At 38.0% G+C, this 26,434-nt stretch overlaps 1 long non-coding RNA gene across 1 annotated transcript in view; it reads right to left on the bottom strand.

Moving 5' to 3' along the window:
• The window catches only part of LOC110256987, a 42,744-nt gene extending 17,529 nt beyond the window's left edge, over window positions 1–25,215 (bottom strand). Inside the window, exons 1-2 of the long non-coding RNA XR_002339090.1 lie at window positions 25,075–25,215; window positions 19,482–19,650 (exon numbers count right to left, since the gene is read on the bottom strand). This is a non-coding gene — a long non-coding RNA (uncharacterized LOC110256987). The remainder of the gene's footprint in view (window positions 1–19,481; window positions 19,651–25,074) is intronic.

Genomic DNA, 26,434 nt, shown 5'->3' with positions numbered 1-26,434 from the left:
CTTTAAAATGCCTCGGAGTTCCCGTCATGGTGCAGCAGAAATAAATCCGACTAGGAACCATGAGGTTGCGGGTTCGATCCCTGGCCTTGCCCAGTAGGTTAAGGATCCAGCATTTCCTTGAGCACTGGGGTAGGTCTCAGACTTGGCTCGGATCCCACATTGCTGTGGCTCTGTCATAGGCCGGCAGCTGTAGCTTCAATTAGACCCCTAACCTGGGAACCTCCCTATGCTGTGGGTGCAGCCCTGAAAAGACAAAAAGCCAAACAAAAAAAAAAGTCAATGCCGGCGTTCGCATTGTGGTGCAGCAGAAATGAATCCAACTAGTATCCATGTGAATGCAGGTTCGATCCCTGGCCTCACTCAGTGAGTCAGGAATCTGGCATTGCCATGAGCTATGATGTAGGTCACAGTAGTGGCTCAGATCCCATGTTGCTATGGCTGTGGCATAGGCCAGCAGTTGTAGCTCCAATTTGACCCCTAGCCTGAGAACTTCCATATGCCGTAGGCACAATCCTAAAAGGCATTTAAAAAAAAAAAAAAAGTCAATGCCACCAAAATAACAACAATCTTCAGTTGGCCAATTTCCTGCCTTCCTTATTATACTGTATTTAATATAGACCTATGTTCTACTATTGATGACTAAAAGAACATACATATAGAAGGACGCATGGCTTAGGCATAATTATGAAGATTTTAGAAAAACTTGATTTTCTCAGGGTAGGGGATGTTCTACATTAAGATATCCTAAATATCCATAACAACCAAATGCAATATGTGAATCTTGATTACATCCTGAGTCAAAAAGAAATAAAGATACAAATGACAATCTTGGGATGGTTAGAGAAATTGAACTGGATACTAAATATTGGACAAGATATAAAATATTATAGAATAGAATGTTATAGAAAGTGGACTGTATATAAATATTGTAGACTTTTTTTAGTTTAGATAACATTATTTTGTGTGTAAGAGAATGATCTTACTTTTGAAGTGATGCATGCTAATGTCTACAAGAACAATTTATGATATCTGTGATCATTTTTAAATGGTTCCACCAAAACTGGGATAGAGAAAGCGATACAGATAATATGGTAAGTGTTAATATACAAATACTAACTACAACCTTCTTTCAAATTTTCTGGTGCTTAAACTTTTTCAGTGGAAAATAAAATGTAGGGCTTCATGACAGTAATGAGTCCTTGCCAAAAAAGAGTATCAACAATCTCCAGTTAGCCATTTTCATGCCTTCCTTATTATACTGTATTTAAGATAGACCTATGTTCTACCATTGATGACTAAAAGAACTTACATATAGAAGGATGCATGGCTTAGGCTTAATTATGACGATTTTAGAAAAACTTAATTTTCTTAAGTGGCCCCCAAAGTCAAATCATTCAAGAAATGTACGGCTTCCTTTAAATTTGAGCCACTTTCAGATACTTCCTTATTCATTGAATTGGCCTAAGTATGTGTTAAAGTTTGAGGTATTATTTGCTTTTCACTGGTATCAAATGAGGTATTGGATTGCATCTCTGAGCAATCTGCAGTTTCTATAAATACTTGATAAGATCTACTTTTTCTGTTTAACATGGAAAATCATTTGGACTCTGCTAGAAGAGAAAATATGCTTTATATTCAGGAGAGAAACAAGCATCTTCCCTGCTTATTTGGTTTGCTATATTCTATGTGGGTTTTGTTTGTTTGTTTGTTGGCTTGCTTTTTACGCCCACACCTGCAGCATATGGAGATTCCCAGGCTAGGGGTCAAATTGGAGCTACAGCTGCTACTTTACACCATAGCCAGAGCAATGCTAGCTCTGAGCTGAGTCTGTGAACTACACCACAGCTTATGGCAATGCCAGATCCTTAACCCAATAAGTGAGGCCAGGGATCGAACCCACAACCTCATAGTTCCTAGTCAGATTCATTTCTGCTGCACCATGATAGGAACTCATATTCTACCATGCTTAACATTAAATGAATTCATATTATGCAAAGGACCCTGAGTATCCCAACTTCACATCTTACCCATAAAGATACAGACCCACAGAGCTTAAATGATTTGTACAGGGTCATATAGCTAACTAGTGGTAAATTAGAACTTGATCTGCATTTTTTACTACTAGTCAAAATGGAAACATTCCTATACAGTATTGCTCTACCACTTATTTACTGTGTGATCTTGGGCAAGTTGCTTAACATCTTGGGAAGTGGGATCAATATGGCAGGGTAGGAGTTCCCGTCGTGGCACAGTGGTTAACGAATCCGACTAAGAACCATGAGGTTGCGGGTTTGGTCCCTGCCCTTGCTCAGTGGGTTAACGATCCGACGTTGCCGTGAGCTGTGGTGTAGGTTGCAGACCCGGCTCGGATCCCGCGTTGCTGTGGCTCTGGTGTAGGCCGGTGGCTACAGCTCCAATTTGACCCCTAGCCTGGGAACCTCCATATGCCGCAGGAGTGGCCCAAGAAATAGCAAAAAAGACCAAAAAAAAAATATATATATATATATATATGGCAGGGTAGAGAGATCCTGAGCTCACCTTCTGCCATGGATATCCCAAAACTACAACTACATATAGAACAACTCTTCCTGAGAACAACCTAAAGACTAGATGAAAAGTTCTACAGTTAAAGATACAAAGGGGAAAAAAAAAAAAAACATTGAGATGGGTAGGAGAGGTAGAGAGTCAATCAAGCCAGAACCTCCACACCCAGCACAGTAACTCATAAGCACAAGGGGATATCAAACATGCAGAGACTGTCCTTAAGGAGCAAGGATTTTGAGCCATACATTAGGCACTCCATCCCTAGAGACCAACATCATGAACATGAGCCCCCACAACATCTGGCTTTGAAAAAATAAAGCAGAGTTTAGGTTCCAAAGAGCAGGAGAGCTGCTGGAAACTGAGACTCCATGCTTAAGGGGCTCATATACAAATTCACTCACTCTGAGTCTCAAAACAGAGATAGCAGTTTGAAAATACATGGCACTCTAGCCAGCCTGCCTTGGCAACAGTATGCTACAGACATGCACCCACTGGAGCTTCAGCCACTCCATCAAAGTGACCCAGTTCAGCCCAGTATGACCTGGGACAGCATCCCTGAGGTCACACCTACTCCAGTTCCAGACATGCTGTAAATATTCCCGATTCTGGCATGCCCCATGACACCCCAGGCCCATGTTCACTCCACCCCCTGCCTGCCTGCCATTATCACCCAGTAATCACAATGTACACACAAGGCCACACCTTTAATAAACAAGCACAGAAACCCAAACAAAATGAGAGTAATATGTACCAAATGAAACCCTAATGAAATGGAGGTAAGTATTTACTTGATAAAGAGTTCAAAGAAATAGTTGTAAATCCGATCACTAAACTCGGGAAAAGAATGTAGGAACACAGTGAGATTTTAGCAAAGATAGAGAAAATATAAGAAAGAACAAATATGGACTGAAGAATACAATAACTTAGATGAAAAGTGCACTAAAAGGAATCAATAGCATATAGAAAATACAGAAGAATGCATAAGTGATGTGGAAAAAAGAATAGTGGAAATTACTTAATCAGAAGAGCATAAAGCAAAAAAAAAAAAAAAAAGAACTAAAGAAAGAGAAGATAATTGAAGGGACCCTCTGGGATAACATCAAGTGTAATAACATTCTCATTATGTGGTTCCCAGAAGCAGAAGAGAGAGAGACAAAAGGGCAGAAAACTTATTTGAATAAATAATGGCTGGAAATTTCCCTAACCTGGAAAAGGAAAGAGACATCCAGATACAAAGCACAGGAAGTCATGAAGAAGATAAACTAAAAGAGATTCATGCTTAGATATGTCATAATTAAGATGGTAAAAATTAAAGACAAAGAGAGAGTTTTAAAGACAGCAAGAAAAATACAATTAGTCACATACAAAGAAACTCCTATAAGGCTATTACTTGGTTTTGCAGGCCAGAGAGAGAGGTGTGATATATATAAAGTGCTGAAAGGAAAAAGCTTCAAACCAAGAATACTCTACCTTACAAGTTTATCTTTCAGAATGAAGGAGATACAAAGTGTTCCCCAGAGAAGCAAAAACTAAAAGTGTTCATCACTACTAAGGCCTTACGAGAAATGTTAAAGGGTCTTCTTTAAGAAGAAAGGAAAATGCCCTAACTAGAGATAAGGAAATACATGAAAGGGAAAAAAAAAACTCACTGATAAATGCAAACATATAATAAAGGCAGTGAATTAACTGCTTAAAAAGCTAACATGAAGGTTAAAAGACAAAAGTCATAAAATAAACTCTCTAACTACAATAAGTAGTTAAGGGATACGCAAAGAAAAAAGATGTAGAATATGACATCAAAAACATAAAATGGGTAAAGGGGAGGGAGAGCAAAATGGCTGTACTTTTAGAATGTGTTCAAATATAAGCAAATATCTGCTTATTATAAACTGATAGATATATACATATATATAGATAGGTATATCTATATCTATGGGGTGTGTGTGTATAGAGAGAGAGAGCTGTGAACCTCGTGGTAACCACAAACTAAAGCCCTATAATGGATACACAAAAAAATGATAGAAAAAAAAAGTAGCACTAGAAAAGTTATCAAACCACAAGGGAAGATACTTAGAGAAGAAGAAAGAAGTAAAAAAGAACTAGAAAAACAACCATGAAACAATTAATAAAATGGAAATAAACACACATCTATCAATAATCACATTAAATGTAAAATGACTAAATGCTCCAAAAAAACACACAGCGTAGCTCAATGGATTTAAAAAAAAATGACCCATGTATATGTTGCGTATAAGAAATTCACTTCAGAACTAAAGACACACACACACACACACACACTCTCTCTGAAAGCAAAAGAATGGAAATATATATTCCATGCAAATAAAAATGAAAAGAAAGCTGGGGTGGTAATATTCTAATCTGATAAAATAGACTTTGAGGCAAAGACTGTAACAAAAACTAAGAAGGGCATTACATAATGATAAAGGGGTCAAAAAAGAGGATACAACACATGTGAACATTCATGCACCCAATATAGGAGTACCTAAATATATAAAACAAATGTTAACAGAAATAGAGAAATAGCAATAAAATAATATGAAGAGATTTTAATAACCTATTCATGGGAATTGATATAAATGAGACAGAAAATCAGTATTAAACTCTGGCATGAAATGCCATTACACTACATAAACTTAATAGATATACAGAGAACATTACATCCCAAAGAAGTATAATGCACATACTTTTTAAGTGCCCCATGGAACATTCTCTAGGGTAGATCACATTAGGCCACAAAACAAGTCTCAATAAATTTAGGAAGACTGAAATCCTATCAAGTATCTTTTCTAACCACAACAGTATGCAACTAGAAATCAACTGCAAGAAGAAAACTAGAAAAAAATTCAAAACACATGGAGACTAAAAAACATGCGATTAAACAATCCGTGGGTCAATGAAAAAATCAAAGAGGAAGACAAATGAAAATGGAAAAATAACTCCCCCAAAATCTACGAGATGCAGCAAAAGCAGTTTTAAGAAGGAAGTTCATAGTGATACAAACCTACCTCAAGAAACAAGGAAAACCTCAAAGAAACAATCTAAATATGTGTTTAAATGAACTAGAAAAAGAAAAACAAGCAAAGCCCAAAGTTATTAGAAGAAATGATAAAGATCTGAGTGGAAATATATGAAATAGAAATGTAAAAATAGGAAAGATTAATGGGAACTAAGAGTTGGTTCCATGAAAGACAGACAAAATCGACAAGCCTTTAGTCAAATCCTTCAAGAAAAAAGAGAGAACCCAAATAAATAAAATTAGAAATGAAAGAAGAGAAATTATAATCAGTGCCACAGAAATACAAAGGAACATAAGAGAATACAGTGAGTGATTATACACCAACAAATTCAACAACCTAGAAGAAATGGATAAATTTCTAGAAACATACAATTTCCCAAGACTGAATCAGGAAGAAATACAAAAAATGAACAGACCAATTACTACTATTGTAATTGAATTGGTAATTTTTAAAAACTCCCAACAAACAAAAGTTCAGCATCAGACAGCTTCACAGGTGACTTCTACCCATCATTTAAAAAAGAGTTAATGCCTATGCTTCTCAAAATATTTCCAAAAATTGAAGAGGAGGAATGCCTTCAAACTCATTCTACAAAGCCAGCATCACCCTGATACCAAAACCAAAGACAGCACAAAAAAAAAAAAAAAAAAGGAAAGAAAGAAAGAAATTACAGGCCAATATCCCTGATAAAAATAGATGTAAAATGCCTCAACAAAATAGTAATAAACTAAATTCAACAATAAATTAAAAGGATCATGTACCAAGACCAAGTGGGGTTTATCCCAGAAATGCAAGGATGGTTCATTTTTTTTTCCATTTTTTTCCATTTTTACCATTTCTTGGGCCACTCCTGCGGCATATGAAGGTTCCCAGGCTAGGGGTCGAATTGGAGCTGTAGCCGCCAGCCTACACCAGAGCCACAACAACACGGGATCCAAGCTGTGTCAGTGACCTACACCACAGCTCACAGCAACGCTGGATCTCCAACCCGCTGAGCAAGGCCAGGGATCGAACCCACAACCCCATGGTTCCTAGTCGGATTTGCTAACCACTGAGCCACGATGGGAACAAGGATGGTTCATTATCTGCAAATCAGTCAATGTGAAACACAACATTAACAAAATGAAGAACAAAAATGATGTAACTCGGGGGCCCAGTGTGCAATGGCTGCAAAGAGCAGCCTCCTCATGATAGCCTGTATGGGTTGCCCCAAGGGACGTGGAAACAGTCCTTTCCAGTGGACATTTATGTCTTACATGCTTTCCCCAATCTAGACTCCTTAGATTAAAATGGCATAGCCACTATGGAAAACAGTTTGGAAGTTCCTCACAAAATTACAAAATAGAACTACTATATCCCACTTCTGGATATCTTTCCAAAGAAAACAAAAATACTAATTTGAAAAGATATATGCAATATTATGTACATTGGCATTATTCACAATAGCTAAGATATGGGAGCAACCTAATGGATAAAGAAAATGTGATGCATATATATATACAAAGAAATATTAAGTCCTGAAAAGGAATGAAATCTTGCCATTTGTGACAATAGGGATGGACCTAGAGTGTATGATACTTAGCAATATAAGTCAAAGACAAGTACCATATGAGTTCACTTACGTGGAATCTAAAATACAAAAATGAACAAACATAACAAAAGAGAAACAGGGTCATAGATACAGAGAACAGAGAGTGGCTGCCAGAGATGGGGCGTGGGGTGGGGGGGCATTGAGTGAAATGAGTGAAGGAAATTAAGAGGTATGAACTTCCTGGTACAAAATAAATGACTACAGGAATGAAATGTGTAGTCAGAAGAATATAGTCAGTAACAATGTAATATATTTGTGTGGTGACAGATGGTAGCAAGACATCACAGCCATCATTTTGTAATGTATAGAAGTACTGAATCACTATACTGTATACCAGGAACTAACATAGTGTTGTAGTGTTGTTATACTTTAAAAACAAACAAACTCAGAGAAAAAGAAATCAGATTTGCAGTTATCAGACATAGGAGGTGCAGGGAGGAGGAACTGGATGAAGGTCAACAGGTATAAACTTTCAGTTATAAGATTAATAAATACTAGGACTATAATGTACAGCATGATTAATATAATTAACGCTGCTGTGGGTATATGTGAGTGTTATTAAATCCTAGGAGTTCCCATAACAAGGGAAAAAATTTATTCTTTTTCTTTTATTTTGCATCTGTATGAAATGATGAATGCTCACTAAACTTTTTTTTAAAAGAAAAATTCTGCACCTTCACCATATCCTATTTCACTGGCCCCTTCTGCTTTTCTCTATACATACTGTGAAGTGGGAAAATAATGCAGCTTTTACATGTATCAAGAAAGAAAGCGACGGCCAGGAGAGCAACATACGAATCATATGTAGCATCTTTTATAATACTTTTCTCCAAACTTCCCTCCTACCATAACGACAAAAGAATTAAAATGTTGTCTTATTATTTTTCCAGAAATCTGGGTTCTAGAATGCTATTTCAATCTGCACAGTTCTAAGAAGTTACGGTACTTTATGCCTCAAAAAAGCGGGGGGGGGGGGTGTTCTAGTGGCCAAGATCTAGGGCAAACGGGGAATAGAAAGAAGTTTCAGATATTGTATTTACTTAGACACAGGAATATACGTTGACAGGAGAACAAGGAAACCGTTTCAGAGGTGACAAAAAATAAATGGGAATGTTTTAAGATTCTTCAATCCCTGACTTCTTATAGATTTAATTATTTTGGAGAGAAAACGGAGTCCTAACATGGGCAGTCTAATTCATCTCCTTTCCTACTCATGCTGTGACACAGCAGGATAGTAAGGATGACAGCCTATTAATTCACTTACATGTCCTCTTCATAATCAAATGAGAGGTTGAAAAGAATGGAAGGAGTGATACTGGGAATTTAGGCAGTGTTGTTTTCAAAATAAAATGATGAGAGCCCTTGTATCTGCCATAATTAGGTCCAACCAGTAAGAGAATAAAATAAAAGTCAGTAAAAAGAACAATTATGCAAGGTGATGCACTCATTAAAATTTTTGTTTTCGGAGTTCCCGTTGTGGCGCAGTGGTTAACAAATCCGACTAGGAACCATGAGGTTGCGGGTTTGACAGTGGGTTAAGGATCCGGCGTTGCTTTGGGCTGTGGTGTAAGTCGCAGATGCAGCTTGGATCCCGTGTTGCTATGGCTGTGGTGTAGGCTGGCAGCTACAGCTCCGCTTAGACCCCTAGCATGGGAACCTCCATGTGCTGCGGAAGCGGCCCTAGAAATGGCAAAAAGACAAAAAAAAATTGTTTTCACATATAAATCCATATTCATTCATCAATCTTTTGATGTAGGACCAAAGCCACTGCTTTTAATATGATAGAAACTACAACGATCTGATAGCAATATTTATTAGTGGCTTGCCTTTGTCAAGTCTTTCAAAATATATAGTTGAACTTTCAGAGAAACAATTCTTTTACACACTTATAATTCTTTAGTTTATATGATATTTAACTAAATTACACAATTACAGTATCAAGTACAACTTGTACAAAGAACTTTGGGAACAAATACAACTGACTTATGGGAAGCATGTAACTCAACTAACATGGCAAGAACAGAGCACGCAGACTTGCTTTTGAATCATTAAAAAATGTTGAGATGTATCAAAAGCTTGTACTGTATTTATGAAAATAACCATGAAAGTTCTCATTTAGTCAATTAATACAGTGAATTGGAATTTCCAAAGCTGAACAGTCCTTACATGATCTGATAGTTGTAATATACTGATGGATTTAGCTATACATGTTATTTAGATTTTTCACATGCTGTTCTTAAGTAGACCTATAATCAACTTTCCTTGTGCTGTCTTTATCTGGCTTAAGGTCAGGCTAGACTAAAAAAAAATAAGTTGGGAAGAATTCCTCTTACTTTATTTCTAAAACTTTTATAAATAATGATTTTCTTTCCATGAAAATTTTGTAGAACTCCCTCAGAAAGACATCTTTGTCTAGGGTTTGGGGGATGAGGGTAGTAGGGAGGGTCTTTGATTACTACTTCAAAGTCAAATGTTCTCTTTCTTCTTACAACAATTTTGTAATTTTATATTTTTCAAATAAGCTAGCTCATCTAATTTTTCAAAACACTTTTTAAAATAGTATCTTTTAAATCATTTTTGAAAGAAGACTCGAGGTTGTAACCTCCTGGGAGCTTCAGAAGTCCTCTGATATCATAGTCTGTACCCTTCTTGACAGGAACCTTCAAGACCTGACTCCCTTCATTCTAACACATAACTTTCAGAATGGGAAGGGTGCTGAGGAGGAGAGAAAGCTTATAAATCAGTAGGTCTGCCTGAACTTGCTGTCAACTCCCAATGCCCCAGCCAGACTCACCTCCACATTGTTACGCAGCTACCAGGATGGCTACATTTTCCTGCTGGATGGTGGTAATGGGGACAACCAGAAACTACTCAGGTAAACGCCAGGGCAAGGAATCTTACCTAGAGATTCACACTAAATCCTCTCCCACCCTACCTACTGCCTGTGGGGCCCATTCATCCTATATTCAGCCATTGTCATTGAACGTGTACTCATGGCAGGCTCTGTCCAAGGCACCAAGAAACTCAATCATGAACAAGGTATCAAGAAGTCTGCCCTTTTGGAGTTATAGTCTAGTTGCAGCACAGTCCAATAGAAATCAAATATAAATCATGTGTATAATTTAAAATTTTCTAATAGCCATGTTTTCAAAAATGAAAAAAAAAGGAGACAGGTGAATTTAATTTTAACACTGTTATAGACTGAATTAGCACCAACTCCCCAATTCATGTTTTGAAATCCTAACCTTTAGTCATTCAAAATGTGACTATATTTCCTCAAAAAAGAAGAAAGATCTCAAATTGACAACTTAACCCACTAGCTAAATGAATTAGAAAAAGAACAAAAAAAAAAAAAAAACCTAAAGTCAGCAGAAGGAAGGAAATCATAAAGATCAAAGAGGAAATCAATAATAGAGATTCAAAAAAGAATAGAAAATATCAATAAAACCAAGAGATGGTTCTTTGAAAAGGTAAACAAAATTGACAAACCTCTGGCTAGACTCACTAAGAAGAGGAGAGAAGGAACCCAAATAAACAAAATAAGAAATGAAAAAGGAGAAATCACAACAGAAACTGCATAAATACAAAAAAACAATGTGAGAATACTATGAACAATTATAAGCCAACAAATTTGACAATCTGGAAGAAATGGACAAATTTCTAGCGTCTTACAGCCTGCCTAAACTGAATCGAGAAGAAAAAGACCAATTGAACAGACAGATCACTAGAAATGAAATTTAATAAGTCATAAAAACATTCCATACAAACAAAAGTCCAGGACCAGATGGCTTCACAGGAGAATTATACCACACATACATAGCGGAACTGGTGCCCATCCTCCCTAAACTTTTCCAAAAGGTTGAAGAAGAAGGAACACTCCCAAAGACATTCTATGATGCCAACATCACCCTAATTCCAAAACCAGACAAAGATACCACCAAAAAAGAAAACTATCAGCCAATATCTTTGATGAACACAGACACAAAAATTCTCACAAAATTTTAGCCAACCAAATCCAACAATATATCAAACAGATCATGCACCATGACCATGTGGGAGTCATCCCAGGTTCACAAGGATGGTTCAACATGCACAAATCAATCAACGTCATACACCACATTAACAAAAGAAAAGTCAAAAACCATATGATCATCTCAATAGATGCAGAAAAAGCATTTGACAAAGTCCAACATCTATTCATGATAAAAATTATCACCAAGGTGGGTATAGAAGAAACATTCCTTAGCATAATCAAAGCCATTTATGACAAACCCACAACAAATATAATAATCAATGGAGAAAAATTGAAAGACTTCCCACTAAAATCTGGAACAAGACAGGGATGCCCATTCTCACCAACTGTTATTCAACATAGTATTGGAAGTCCTAGCCACAGAAATCAGACAAACACAAGAAATAAAAGGCATCCAAATAGGAAGAGAAGAGGTAAAACTCTCACTGTATTCAGATGACATGACTACTATACATAGACAACCCTAAGGACTCAACCCAAAAACTACTTGAACTGATCAACAAATTCAGCAAAGTAGCAGGATGTAAGACAAACATTCATAAAATTAGTCACATTTCTGTATACTAACAATGAAATAAGAGAAAAGGAATACAGAAATACAATACCCTTTAAAATTGCACCACAAAAAAATCAAATACCTGGGATTACACCTGACCAAGGAGGTAAAGGACTTATATGTCAAGAACTATAAAACATTGATCAAGGAAATTGAAGAAGATGTAAAGAAATGGAAAGATATTCCATGTTCCTGGATTGGAAAAATTAATGTTGTAAAAATGGCCATACTACCCAAAGCAATCTACAGATTCAATGCAAGCCCTATCAAATTACCCATGATATTTTTCACAGAACTAGAACAAACAATCCAAAAATTTATATGGAACCACAAAAAACCCACAATCACCAAAATAATCCAGAGAAACAAAATCCAAGAAGGAGGCATATTTCAGACTTCAAGCAGTATTACAAAGCCACAGTCATCAAGACAGTGTGGTACTGGTATCAAAACAGACAGACCAATGGAATAGAATAGAGAACCCAGAAATAAACCCAGACACCTATGGTCAATTAATCTTTGACAAAGGATGCAAGAATATAAAATGGGAAAAAGAGAGTCTTTTCAGCAAGAATTGCTGAGAAACCTGGACAGCTACATGCAAACCAATGAAACTAGAACACAAGCTCACACCATGCACAAAAATAAACTCAAAATGGCTGAAAGATTTAAATATAAGACAAGACACCATCGAACTCCTGGAAGAGAACAGAGGCAAAACATTCTCTGACATCAACCTTATGAATATTTTCTCAGGTCAGTCTCCCAAAGCAAAAGAAATAAAAGCAAAAATAAACCAATGGGAACTAATCAAACTGACAAGCTTTTGCACAGCAAAGGAAACCAAAAAGAAAACAAAAAGTCAACTTACAGAATGGGAGAATATAGTTTCAAATGATGCAACTGACAAGAGCTTAATCTCTAGAATATACAAGCAACTTAGACAACTCAACAGCAAAAAAGCCAACAACCCAATGGAAAAATGGGCAAAAGGCCTGAATAGAATTTCTCCAAGGAAGATATACAGATGGCCAACAAACACATGAAAAAATGTTCAACATCCCTGATTATTAGAGAAATGCAAGTCAAAATTACCACAAGATACCACCTCGCACCAGTCAGAATGGCCATCATTAATAAGTCCACAAATAACAAGTGCTGGAGGGGGTGTGGAGAAAAGGAAACCCTCCTGCACTGTTGGTGGGAATGTAAGCTGGTACAACCACTATGGAGACCAGTGTGGAGGTACCTTAGAAAACTATACATAGACCTACCATATGATCCAGCAATCCCACTCTTGGGCATATACCTGGATAAAAGTTTCCTTAAAAAAGTCTCATGCACCCGCATGTTCATTGCAGCACTATTCACAATAGCCAAGACATGGAAACAACCCAAATGTCCATTAACAGATGATTGGATCAGGAAGACATGGTATATATACACAATGGAATACTACTCAGCCATAAAAAAGAATGACATAATGCCATTTGCAGCAACATGGATGGAACTAGAGAATCTCATACTGAGTGAAATAAGTTAGAAAGAAAGACAAATACCATATGATATTACTCATATCTGGAATCAAACATACAGCAAAAATCAATCTTCCCACAGAAAAGAAATTCATGGACTTGGAGAATAGACTTGTGGTTGCTCGGGAGGAGGAGGAGGGAGTGGAAGGTATTGGGAGCTTGGGGTCAATAGATGCAAACTATTGCTCTTGGAATGTATTTACAATGAGATCTTGCTGTGTAGCACTGAGAACTATGTCTAGATACTTACAATGCAGCACGACAATGGGAGGAAAAATTGTGTTTACATGTATGTGTGACTGGGTCTCCATGCTGTACAGTGGGGGGGGGATTGTGTTGGGGGAAATAACAATAAAAAATAAATTAAAAAATAAATAAATAAATAATTTAAAAAATTTTTTAAATGTGACTATATTTGGAGTTAGGAAATTTAAAAAGGTAATTCAGTTATAATAAGGTCATTTCAGTGCCCTTACTTGAGTGTGACTGTTGTCTTTATAGGAAGAAGAGATTAGGATACAGACACATACAAAAGGATGATAATATGAAGACGTAAGGAGAAGACAGCCATCTAAAAGCCAATAAAAGAGGCGTCAGAAGAAACTAATTCTGCTGACAGCTTGATCCTGGACTTCTGTCCTCCAGATTCATGAGAAAATTAATTTTCTGTTCTTTAAGCTACCCAATCTATAGTGCTTTGTAACAGTAGCCCTAGAAAACTAATATAAATAATATATTTTATTTAGTCCAGTACATCAAAAAATACCATTTCACATAAACACAATATAAAAATGAATTAATGACATCTTACACTTTCATTTCCCACACCCTGCAACCTAGACATGATCTTTGTCTCAATGTTCCTTAGACTTTGTTCGTTTTTATTACGCTACCAGACCTACCGACTTCCCTCTGGTTTCTGCATCATTTTAGTGTTGGTTATGGAGAGGGAGCAAGGAAACCAGGCTGAATGAATCACCTTGCCAGAAATCACAAATCTCCAAACAGGACAGAAGAGGAGGTTTGAACACACAATGTTCCTAGTTAGTCAGTATTCAAATCAAAGAGTATTGCAATGACTCAGTCATCTCCCTGCTCAGCCTTACGCAAGCTTGCCCTCTGTAGAGAGCTGAGGTTTTCCACAACTTCAAAAGCAAAGAAAATGAGTGGGATGTCAAAGTTTTCAAATGTGCCCTCAGGGCTATGAAAAGAAATAGAAGAATCCCTCCACTTCCAGAGTCCCCATAGCAAAGACCCACTTCTGCGAAAGTCCCTCCTGAGATATAGACAAATAAGATAATTCTTGACCAAAGACTGCTTTATTCTCATCTACTAAAAGGAAGAGCCACTTAGTGCTATACTTCAAACATTCCCTTCCCCTTCATGTTGAACCCTGGAGTTTCAGCTTTCATCTTCACTTCTAAAGTTCTGACTCACTAACATCCTAATAAAAATTTATAATCATGTTTTAAGTATATGTAATATGTAATCCACATTAACAACTGGTATTGACCTATTTCTTAATATCTAGATGAAGGCCGATTAAAAATCTCCATTATCAATTGTAGAAAAATGCAGTGGCATCCCTGGGATTTCTGCTCATTTCTGCAGTGGGGCTCAAGGGTTGGGGAACCTCTAATAGATGCTGAGATCCACAGTTCTTTCACCATTCATTTCCATCTAGCTCAACCCTGCTCTGCCCTGAGTTGCCCCTGTCCTTAATTTCAAAGCAATGCACCCCCCAATCAAGGCATTTTGTGTGAAGAGAAAACATTACTGAAGGTTTTGGAAAGAAAAATCTACATTGCAACATCAAAAATCATTTAAAATTCAAAAATAGATGTCTGTGTTGTTAACGATCCTGTGGCTATTTCCAGCCACCCACCATACTGTTACTTCTCTCTCTTCTTCCCCATTCTCGTATCTCCTTTCAGTCCTCTCTAAACCCCTGTTCATTTCTAAGGCACACTGCTTCAGCTATCTCAAGTTTGTCTTGGCTCCTGCAGACCCCCACACCCTACCCTATGATCATACCTTAGCTTACAGGAGCTTATCAAGGTATTTTTGCTCTTCTAAATATATCCACAACTGTATCTCAAAAGGTCTCAACTGGATCAGTTTCAAGATTTGTATAGATCTGTTCTGTGAAATTAAATACCATCCTTTTTCTCTTTCCTTCCTCCTTTCTGCCACCTTGTACTCTTTCCATTCATTACTGCTCCATTTAGAGTCCTATATTCCTTTATAGCTAGAATCCCATTTTAAAAATAAAAATATTATGTAATCTTCTCATTCATTTTTTTAGTTCCTTGTTTGCACACTCTCTGGCCAAAAGTCAAGTGTGAGCTGATACTGCTTTAAAGTGTTGCCTCTTTCACTGGGGTATTTGCATCCTAGTAGAAGAGCTAGGTCCTTGCCAAGATGACCAAAGAAGGTAAAAATAAATGTGTCCTAATCGTAAGCACAAGGCACAGTTATCTCAACACAAGAGAAATCTTTTTGTCTTCTTCTTGCCTTTGGTGGCCAACATTGAGCATGAACACATAGTTAATCTTTTTATAAATAAGAAATATGATTTAGAGGAGTCTAAAACTAGGTGGTAAAATGGTGTAACTTGGTTTTGTTTCTATTAGAATCTCAGCATCTTAAACAAAAGGCAACTTGGTTAGGTGTGCACCCAACTATCTCATAACCAAGGAGAATGGTCACCCTCCAGGAAAACGCCTGGCCGGCAAAGGCTTTGCTATGGGGTGTCAGAGGTGTAAGTTACCTCTAGGAATAGGGGATGCTCTTCATAAAACCTCCTCCCCTGTGGGCAGTTATCTGCCCCTCGTTGGAACTCACCAGCAGCTCTTCACCTATTCATCCCTTATAGCACTTACCCTTTTCACCTGCTGTTACAGGAGTTTATATTTACATCTTTTTTCCTTGTTAGAAATGAATTCTCTGAAGGCCTTGGGATTTGTTATTTCCTCGGATCAATGCATCTTGAGTCAAATGTCATTTTGTGAGAGAAACCTTCCCAAACCACCCTATCCCCATCACCTCTCTCTCCATTCCCTTCTTCTTTTCTATTTATACCTCTTATCACTACTTGACATATATTCTTGTCTGTATTTCAAATACACATTCAGGAATACAACACAATATGAAAAGATTTTACTGTACCCAGCTTCATTCCTAGCTTGCAAAATAGAGCCTGACCCACAGTAGGTACGCAGTAAATAGTCATTAAATGGATAAAAAAATCAATCATGATATTTATGCATCTATCGATATATCTATGTATCCCTCACAGTACTCAGTTCAAGGCCTAGCATTTCTTGAGAACCTCATAATTATTTGTTGAAGGGAGAAAAGGGGGAAAAGTTTGAAGGCAATGAAAGAGGAAAGAAAGAGGAAATGTGGGAGGAAACGCCAGGGAAGGAGAAGGGAGGAAGAGAAGAAGGAAGTACTAAATGACTAAATGAGTGAATAAATGTCACCTTGAGAAATTATGGAAAAAATGCAAGTGTCATTAAAACCAACTGGTGCAAGGAAGGAGGCCCAGATAGCGGTTCATTTCCTTGGTAGAGCTATTTAAGGCAAAGAGTCAAGATGCAAGGAAAATTACTGTAGGAGAACTCCATCCTACAATCTGGCCAAGCAAAATACGAGATGAATTTAGGTGTTAGCACTGCTTGGCTAAGAGCCACAGAACTAATTGTTACTTGTTGTTCGAATCTCTGAAGATTGCACCATTAAAACTTACTTTTTTAATACAATAAATGAACTTCTGTGAGCCCCATAATTAGAGTATGGTTGAGAAAATTAAGGAAACTACTTTTTTAAAAAAGAGGAAATTAAGACTTGAAATCAGGCCAAGAAATTATTCAACTTCCTCCATATAGCACCAGTTCATATTTTCTCTCTGCCTCTTTAAATATATCTATTGGCCATAAAACCACCAAGGTTGACTAGCTTTCATGTTCTAGCTACTCAACCATTAGGCACAGATGAAGATGGGTTTACTCCCCAATGAACAACAGAAGCTCATCTATGAGATAGTAAAGCACAGTAATTAAGAGTTTGGGATCTGAAGTCAGATTCCTGCATCTGTCTTGTAATTGCTGTGTGACTTTGGGCAAGTTTTTAAGTTTTTAAATCTCTGTTTTTATCAGCAAAATATGTGTTAATAATAATGCCTAGTTCAGTGTTGTAACAAATATGGTATCTGCAAAAATGTGGTGTATTGTAAATATAAGCTTAAGGTTGTAATGGTATGTTTAGTATAGTTCCTAGAAAACAATGTCTAATGAATGTTAATTCTTTTTTGGCTTGTTTGTCTTTGTCCTTTTTTTCTTTGACAAGATAAATTTCTTAAAGAAGAAATCCTGATTCTCTTTCCTGGATAATGAATCTTTTTTTTTTTTTGTCTTTTTGCTATTTCTTTGGGTCGCTCCCGCGGCATATGGAGGTTCCCAGGCTAGGGGTTGAATCGGAGCTGTAGCCACTAGCCTATGCCAGAGCCACAGCAACGCGGGATCCGAGCCGCGTCTGCAACCTACACCACAGCTCACGGCAACGCCAGATCGTTAACCCACTGAGCAAGGGCAGGGACCGAACCCGCAACCTCATAGTTCCTAGTTGGATTCGTTAACCACTGCACCACGACAGGAACTCCTGAATCATTTTAAATAAGAATATGTTCACCAAAAAAAAAAAAAAAAAAAAAAGTGTGTACTCACTTGGTGGTTCCATCCATCCCCGATCAGTCATCTCCACTTATATTTCCCTAAAGATAGCATTCAGTTGTGAAGCCATTAGAAAGATCTCATGAGTTTACGGGTGGTTATACACACCTGCATGTTATTTTCAGGTAATATTCTGAGCAATATTGCCTCTTTTTCTATTCTCCTCTTCAAGATCTCAATCTTGCTGTTATCTTGACCTTATTTCCCTACTCCAGAAAGTTACACTGGATATTTGCAACCAAACTCTTCCCACTGGTTTCTTGAATAGCCATATGAACCCAAATCACAGTCTCCCACTAAAACACAAATGCCTAATTGATGAAGGATAATTTAATTTCCTGTGATTGGGGCTCTGATCTCTCTACCCCTCCTACTCCCACAAGAGTCAAAATACTGCTCTTCTTATCAGGAGGAATGAAAACAAGCATGGCAGACACTGTGCCCTAGAATACGGAAGCCAAAAGATGAGACAAAGTGCTGATATCTTGACCGGGGTCTGCTGTCCTTTTGAGTGACCTTGCCAAGTCAGAGATTTTTCTTGCCCCTGTTGAAGCAAGAAAGAATTGCTCCACCATTATATTAGCTCCACCAACTTCAGCCCATTAACTTGTCCTGCTTCCATGTCCAAGATCCATCACTAGAGGAATAACACTGCAGTAGCAAGAAAGGATCTCCCCCCAATGGTGCCCATTTGCACTATGACAATTCAGGGACTTCCCATAAAAAGAGAATCAAAAAAATTTAAAAGATAGAAGAAAGGCTAATGGAAGCTTGTACATGTCCCAAAAAAATGTTCCTAAGTCATTTTGACAAACGCAGTACATTGGAAAAATTATAAAGTTGAGGACTCAGAAAAATAAGGGCATAGTTAACTTTCTAAAGAACAAAGTCACATTTGAAGGTTACTGGGATAATTCCAGTTTCAGCATATTCCCTATGGAGGAAAAATCTTGGTTCTTCAAATAGAAATGCTCCCTAGATTTTCAGGAGTTAAAAACTTGGATTTACTCAAATTTTTAAGTTTACCCTCCGCCAAAAATTTAAGCCTATTAATCAAAACCTGGGTTACAGCTGGTGTTAATAATACATCTGTACTGCCAATAACTGCTTCAAGCTTCATTTGGGCATGATTAAGGATAATAGTAATCCTTTAAAAAGTCCATAGTTTATTCTATTTAAAACTACTGTTAGAGTAAATGCCTTTTCATTTTCCTAACTCCCATCCAATTAATCTGAAATCAAATATGCATTTCTTTTGATTGTGTCAAGTTTTACCTTTCATTTTATATAACAAAGTAATAAATTTGAGTGTCTAGCAGATATGAATAGATTTATGTATTTTGGTTAGCAAATCCTATAAAAATCCTTAAAACATGCACAATAGAATTACATTTATGTCAATGTCATATGTAAAATGGCTTCAGCCATCCTGGTTGAAGCTAAGAACTCACAAGTAATTGAAGGTCAAGGTCTCTGGCACAAAAAGTAGAGGTCATCTTGTTGCTACTGTAGCTGCCCAGTGGTCTTCAATTGCTTCTTTACTGCCAACTAGTCACAGCTGCATCCAGCCAAAGTCATACACACTCTGCCAAGGTGTTGGTAGTCACTACTGCCAGTACCCTGGAATGACACACAACTTTAAGATAGCTTCTCACACTACCAGTTTCACATATTTCATTATCATTCTACCACACATGACTTCCTTGAAAATGGTGAGACCTCCTCAGCAAGACTTCTTTCCCACCTTTAGCAGAACTCTTGGCTCTACTCATTTCTTATTGTACATTCAAGGCACCCCTCCCAAGGCTTCAAGAGAAGGAAGAGGCCAGATAATGAAGTTATCAGTGTTACAGCTTACACACTACATAGCCCCACAAAAATGCCAGTTAATGACCCCAACATCCTCTCCTGCCCCCTGCACCCAATTTTCTTAATAGAAGAACTACGGTCAACTTCACTGAAAGTCTCACTTCCAAAATCAAAGCATCTGTCAGATCCTCCAAATCTTCCAAGCTTCCACCAATAGGGAAATCTCTTGTTTGATTCCTACAATCAGCACCCCTATACTTCTACCCTATAACCACTTCCCTCAGTGTTCCTGCCCCCTCCCCCAAAAGAACATGCAGATTATTGAGGCCACTGAGCCTGACAGACTGACGTTTCAGCCAGGCCAACTCCCCTCCCAGGTTTCTAAACAAAATGTCTTGCTAAGTGGCCTCAGAACACTGGGTTACCCCATTTACCACCCAACCACATACATCCTAGGACACAGGTCTTGCCATGGGCCCACTGTGTGCAGGGCAACACCCCTCCCCTGACACCTATAAAATACTAACACCTGAAGCAACTATGCCTGAGACAGGTTTAGGGATCCTGCTGATTGTGCAACAGGGGTGTGCCTCAGGCCTTCCTGTCTCCCAGCCAAAGACTCAGGGCACAGCAGACTTTCTATGGGCACCCTTCTGCTATGTAGGCCAGACCACACATCAGACTCTGATACAACAGGCACCAGTGGTTATTAGTAAAAAGGTACATCCAAAATAGAATTCTACTGAGGGTTAAGACTTCAGATTTTGTCTTTCTAGGGCCACATGTGCAGCATATGGAAGTTCCCAGGCTAGGGGTCGAATTGGAGCTGCAGCTGTTGGCCTGAAACACAGGATCCAAGCCATGTCTGCGACGTACACCATAGCTCGCAGCGATGCCAGATCCTTAACCTACTGAGTGAGCCAGGGTGTGAACTCACATCCTCATGGATACCAGTCAGGTTAATTGCTACTAAGCCACAAAAAGAACTCCAAAACTTCATATTTTAAGAGCTTATAGCTCACCTCTATCATATGTAATCCACAGAGAGAGGTCCCCTGGGCATATCAATCTGACCAACAATGATTTGACTGCCTATAGAAGATAGCACTCTGTGAAGCGTAATTAAAGATGTCTTTGAAAATTTATTATAAAATTCTGTATTAAGGTATTTATTACTAAAGAATTGAAACATGTTAGATTATCAGAGAAGAGTACTACAGATGGGCTTTAAGAATGGGGGAAATTTACACAATTCCTAACCTTAACTCTACTTTATCCAGTTTATCTAATTCTTAGTATCTCAAGAGAAAAGAATAATTCATCATTCCTTGACTCTTTATGTTCATTTATGTTCATTTACATGTTCCACAAATTATCTTTCTTATGATTATCTCAAAAGTACGCTGTAAGATAAATTCCCAAAAACAAACAGACCTTACTCTTCATCTCTCATTTGCTTCTCTCAATTCTCCATTCTTCTCCCTGCTGGTTCCTCTGGGTGTCTTCTCGACCTCGGTTCCAGCTGGCTCCCCCTAACCAACAAGTCTGACACTAGCTTCACATGAACAAATCACCTTATAACCATGCTGCTTTAAGGCATATGGATCTCTTCAAAATAAACCATTCAAGAGAAATGATTATCCCTAAAGATCTGAGTCCAAGGATCCATTGAAGTAATCCCAGTGAGGATTTACAAAATTTTAATTGTTTCAAAACAGGTGAAAAAAAAAAAAAAAAAAAAGGAGAGTTCCCATCGTGGCGCAGTGGTTAACGAATCCGACTAGGAACCATGAGGTTGCGGGTTCGGTCCCTGCCCTTGCTCAGTGGGTTAACGATCCGGCGTTGCCGTGAGCTGTGGTGTAGGTTGCAGACGAGGCTCGGATCCCACGTTGCTGTGGCTCCAGCGTAGGCTGGTGGCTACAGCTCCGATTAGACCCCTAGCCTGGGAACCTCCATATGCCGCGGGAGCGGCCCAAGAAATAGCAACAACAACAACAACAACCAACAACAACAACAACAAAAAAAAACAGGTGAGATTGGCTTAATTTTTTTAAGGGCAGATGAATTCAAAGGGTTTGAGCATTCCCTGCCTAAGAGCACTTTTATATCACTATCACAAATTTGCAAGTCTTGAGATAATTACTAGTTGTTGCTTTTCTCTGATTATATATCTGTAAGTTGTTCTTATGAGATACTTTACACCTATGACAGTGAAAATCACCTACTTGCCTAGCCGGCTGTAATAGTGATATGTTATCTGGAAGCAAGAAATCTGAAACCGTTTCAGAAGACAACAAATATTAGAGGCCTGAAAATCTAACTGGGAGAGAGAGGTGTGAGCAGGGAAGAGGGAGCGTGCTGCCAGGCAGGACTAGAGCAAAGAGACTTGGCCCGCCCCCAAAGCAGGTGCCCCAGGGTGAGGAGCTGAGAGGAACCCAAGGAAACAGAAGGCCACTGAAGATGCTTTCCAAACTCAGGCAACCCACTGCCCGGGCTTCTTCCCTCTTCAAACTTCCTCCTAAGTTTTTCCAACTGAGGTCCCTAGAGGAAGGAGAGGCTATAAGGCAAAGGATGAAAATTAATCATGGGATCTATGAACACAAGAGACGGAATGAAAGAACAGCAGAGCAAAGCTTACCAATTAGTACCCCCCAAAGAAGATCATAGGAACAAACCATGCACTCCAGCCTCTAAAGGAAGATAGGAAGGAAGGAATTGAAGAGGGAGGGAGAGAGGGAACAGAATTGCAGAAGGAAAAACCAAATGTTCTTTAGAAACCATTATTTATGGTATGATCAGGAGTTCTTTGATTTCAACTGTCTTCTACAAAACTATTACATCTAAAACTTGATGTCTGGGTAATTTAAGCAATTTACCATCGCTCCCAGGCAAACTGAAATATATCAGGAAAAGGGACCTTGTGTGCACATTTAGGTCCTTAGGTCCCTTATATAAGCTCTTTGTAGCAGATAAGCAGCCAACGTTGAAAACTTCCGTTGTGTAGAATTCAGACCTAAAGATGTAGCTGATGATCTTTTCCATTTTCATTTTTTAAAATTCCATTGTCCTTCTAACAGAATTAGTGAGATTAAAAGAAAAAATGCTGTGTTCATTTACTTTGTTATTTTTTTTACTTTTTTCACCTAAAGGCTGATAAACAGACTTCTCCAGCCCTTCCAAACTTATAGCAAATGGCCCAGTGCCCTCTATCGGCCTTTCTGCCACACTGCTTCCCTGTGGCCTCTGCAACTACTTGGGTTGTTTTCAAACATTCTGCAGACACAGCTCCGCAGATAAATTAGCAGCTTAAGAAGAGTGCTGTTTGGATGGAACACAAATCATTTGACAAACAAAAGAAAAAATAGGTATAATGGACTCTAAAATCAAGCAGTAAAATTACTTGCGGTAGGGTCAATGTTTATGTCACTTTCCTCTTTCAGAAAAAGATTTAATTTGATTTTTCTTAAAAACAGATTTGTTACATGGCTGAATTACCATATAATTGCCTTTATATGGCTGGCTTCAGAAGCAGACAATGAACTGAATCAAATCTAATCAAAATGACCCAGCAAGCAGGGCAGTGATGAGAAACCATCTTCCTAGCCCATAAGAGCTGGGGTTAGGGAGGGGAAGGGGTACTGATTTTCTCCAGGCTTACATCATCTTAGACCAAGCTGGGCATGGGCTTAGGGCATCCAATGCTGTGAGAAGTTCCTTGAGGAGGACAAATGCTGCATTTTGCAAGATTCAACCCTTTCAAACTCCTAGGGAATTATTTCTTGACAAGAACATTTAACCCTACGGTCCTTCATCGAACTAGTTTTATAAATGACTTTATAGGGTTACCTCTTTTGGTGAGGGTTTTTTGTTTTTTGTTTTTCATTAGAAGACTTTGCCTTCCATACAAAGTTTATTTTACCCTCCTGTGTGAAAAAAACCAGAACTTCCAAATTTGTTACAAAAAAAAAAATAAAAAAGCAAATAAGCCAAGAGTAATTTCAAGCCAGAACATGTGAGATCTCTCTGTGAAACAGAGAAGGGACACTACCTCAGCCTCTGCCCCAGTCTGACTGGTCTGATCCTGGGGCTAGAGATCTCATAAGTGACATTCCCTTGCAACGTAAAATAGATATCAGTCACTTATATGTGGAATCTAAAATAGGGCACAAATGAACCTATCTACAAAACAAAAACAGACTCACAGACATGGAGAACAGACTTGTGGTTGCCGAGAGGGAAGGAGTGGGATGGACTAGGAGTTTGGGGTTGGTAGATGCAAACTATTACATTTACAATGGTTAAGCAATGAGGTCCTGCTGTACAGCACAGGGAACTATATCCAATCTCTTATGATAGAACATGATGTAAGATAATATGAGAACAAGAATGTGTGTGTATATATATATATATATATATATATATATATATATGTATGTATATGTATATATATATATGTATATATATATATGTATATATATATGTGTATATATATATATATGACTAGGTCACTTTGCTGTATAGCAGAAATTGACAGAACATTGTAAATCAACTACACTTTAATAAAAATATCTTTTAAAAGATAGATATCATGAAACAGCTACTCTTGCCACAAAAATAGTGAATTTTGTTCCTGCCTCAGCTGTGTTGACTCATTTGTGTGCCAGGCACTGGATAGGGGTTGGAGGAATAGAAATAACTAAAACACAATCTCTACCCACAAGGCTTTCAGTCAAGTAAGATACAAAGACAAGCGGACATAACTCAAACATAACATTGTAAACTCAATGATAAAAATATGCACAAAGTGGGAGCAAAAAGGAGAAAGTTCTAGTAAGAAAGATCCATGATTCAAAGTCACTTGCATTCAATGAGTGGAACTGCCTGAATTGCCGTCATTCACTTCTGATGCGTGGTTACAAAGGAAAGCTGGTGCTATATATATTAAGCGAAGTATGATTTACCCATATTAAAGAAGCTTCAAACACAAACAGCACGCTACTCAAAAGCACAGAAGCGGGACCTTCAAAGAGATGATGATAAGCTATGTCAGACAGAGACAAGGTCAAGGAAAATTCAGACTGAAAGGATTGCTGGATTTAGCAGTAAAAATCAGTCACTGTTGAGTTCGAGACAAGCCATTTCAATAGAGGGATGAATACAAGAAGCTAGGCTCAAAGATGTCTTTTAAAAGGAAATAAACTCAGCAGGCCCAGATGCTCTTGTAGGAGCAATTACCTTAAGTGGATGCCATGGGAGACAGTACAGGAGAGATTTTTTCCTCGAGGACAAGAGCTCTTCCTAGGAGGTAGAAGATGAGAGCATGGGCTTTCCAGTCACTGAGACCTGGGTTCAAATTCTAGCTGTGCCATTTAAAGTAATCTGCAAAATGGGAAAAAAAAATAGCACTCACAGAAGAAGCATCTAGTGTGAAGTACACACTCACTGTGGAAACCAGGAAGGAATCAAAGAAACCATCATATGTCTTGAATTCATATATTAACATTTCTGAAATCAGGACGCATCATAGTTTGTCAGCGTTTCCCCTTCTCAGCAGCATATCAAATAATGACTCCTTTAACAATCAATGACATCTTGGATTTAATGAGAGAATTAGTCCTTAACCCTGAAGAAGCTCAGTAACAGACCTAACTTTATGCAAACTGGCTTATGAAGAAATGTTACCTTGAACATTTTGCCTAAAATCACCAGGCTTTCAGAAAATCTTCTGGGTCCTTGCTACTTAGAATGTGGCCCATAGATGGAAATCCTGTGAAACTGGATTGTTATGATCATTATACAACCACAGATGCAATAAATTCATTTGAGTCATAAAAAAATAAAAATTAAAAAAAAAAAAAAAGAATGTGGCCCATAGACCAGCAGCATCACCTGGGAGTTGTTAGAAATGCAGAGTCTCTGGCTCCACCCCAAACCTATCAAATAAGAATCCTCCTTTTAACAAAAGTCCTGAGTAATTCGTGTGTATGGTCAAGTTTTAAAAGCACTGTTCTAACTTTTTGTTTTCTTTTTTTTAAGTTAGAGCTATTGGTATTATTGGACCTTTGGATTCATTTCCTTAACTACTCACCAAAATTTTATTCTTTCATTATAAATATAAAGGCAAATTGAGATGAAGCTTATGCTTTGAAATCTTTCAATATTTGGAAGTTCCTGTCGTGGCGCAGTGGTTAACGAATCCGACTAGGAACCATGAGGTTGCGGGTTCGGTCCCTGCCCTTGCTCAGTGGGTTAAGGATCTGGCGTTGCCGTGAGCTGTGGTGTAGGTTGCAGACGTGGCTCGGGTCCCACGTTGCTGTGGCTCTGGCGTAGGCCGGTGGCTACCACTTCGATTCGACCCCTAGCCTGGGAACCTCCATATGCTGCAGGAGCGGCCCAAAGAAATAGCAAAAAGAAAAAAAAATCTTTCAATATTTATGATGTATCTGAGGATTATTATAACTGTACATGGAAGTCAAAATCTCTGGAAATTGCAGATAATATTAATATCAAAGTTGGGGAGTTGTAGAATCAAGTTTTAATCTAAAAAAATATTTTTTTTCTCCTGCAGCATGGCTGAATTTGTTTTTTCGATGAT

The sequence above is a fragment of the Sus scrofa genome, chromosome 1 (assembly GCF_000003025.6).
Source record: "Sus scrofa isolate TJ Tabasco breed Duroc chromosome 1, Sscrofa11.1, whole genome shotgun sequence".
Taxonomy (NCBI): Eukaryota; Metazoa; Chordata; class Mammalia; order Artiodactyla; family Suidae; genus Sus; species Sus scrofa.
Note: the sequence above shows the minus strand (reverse complement) of the source record. Positions and strands in the feature narration are given on the sequence as shown.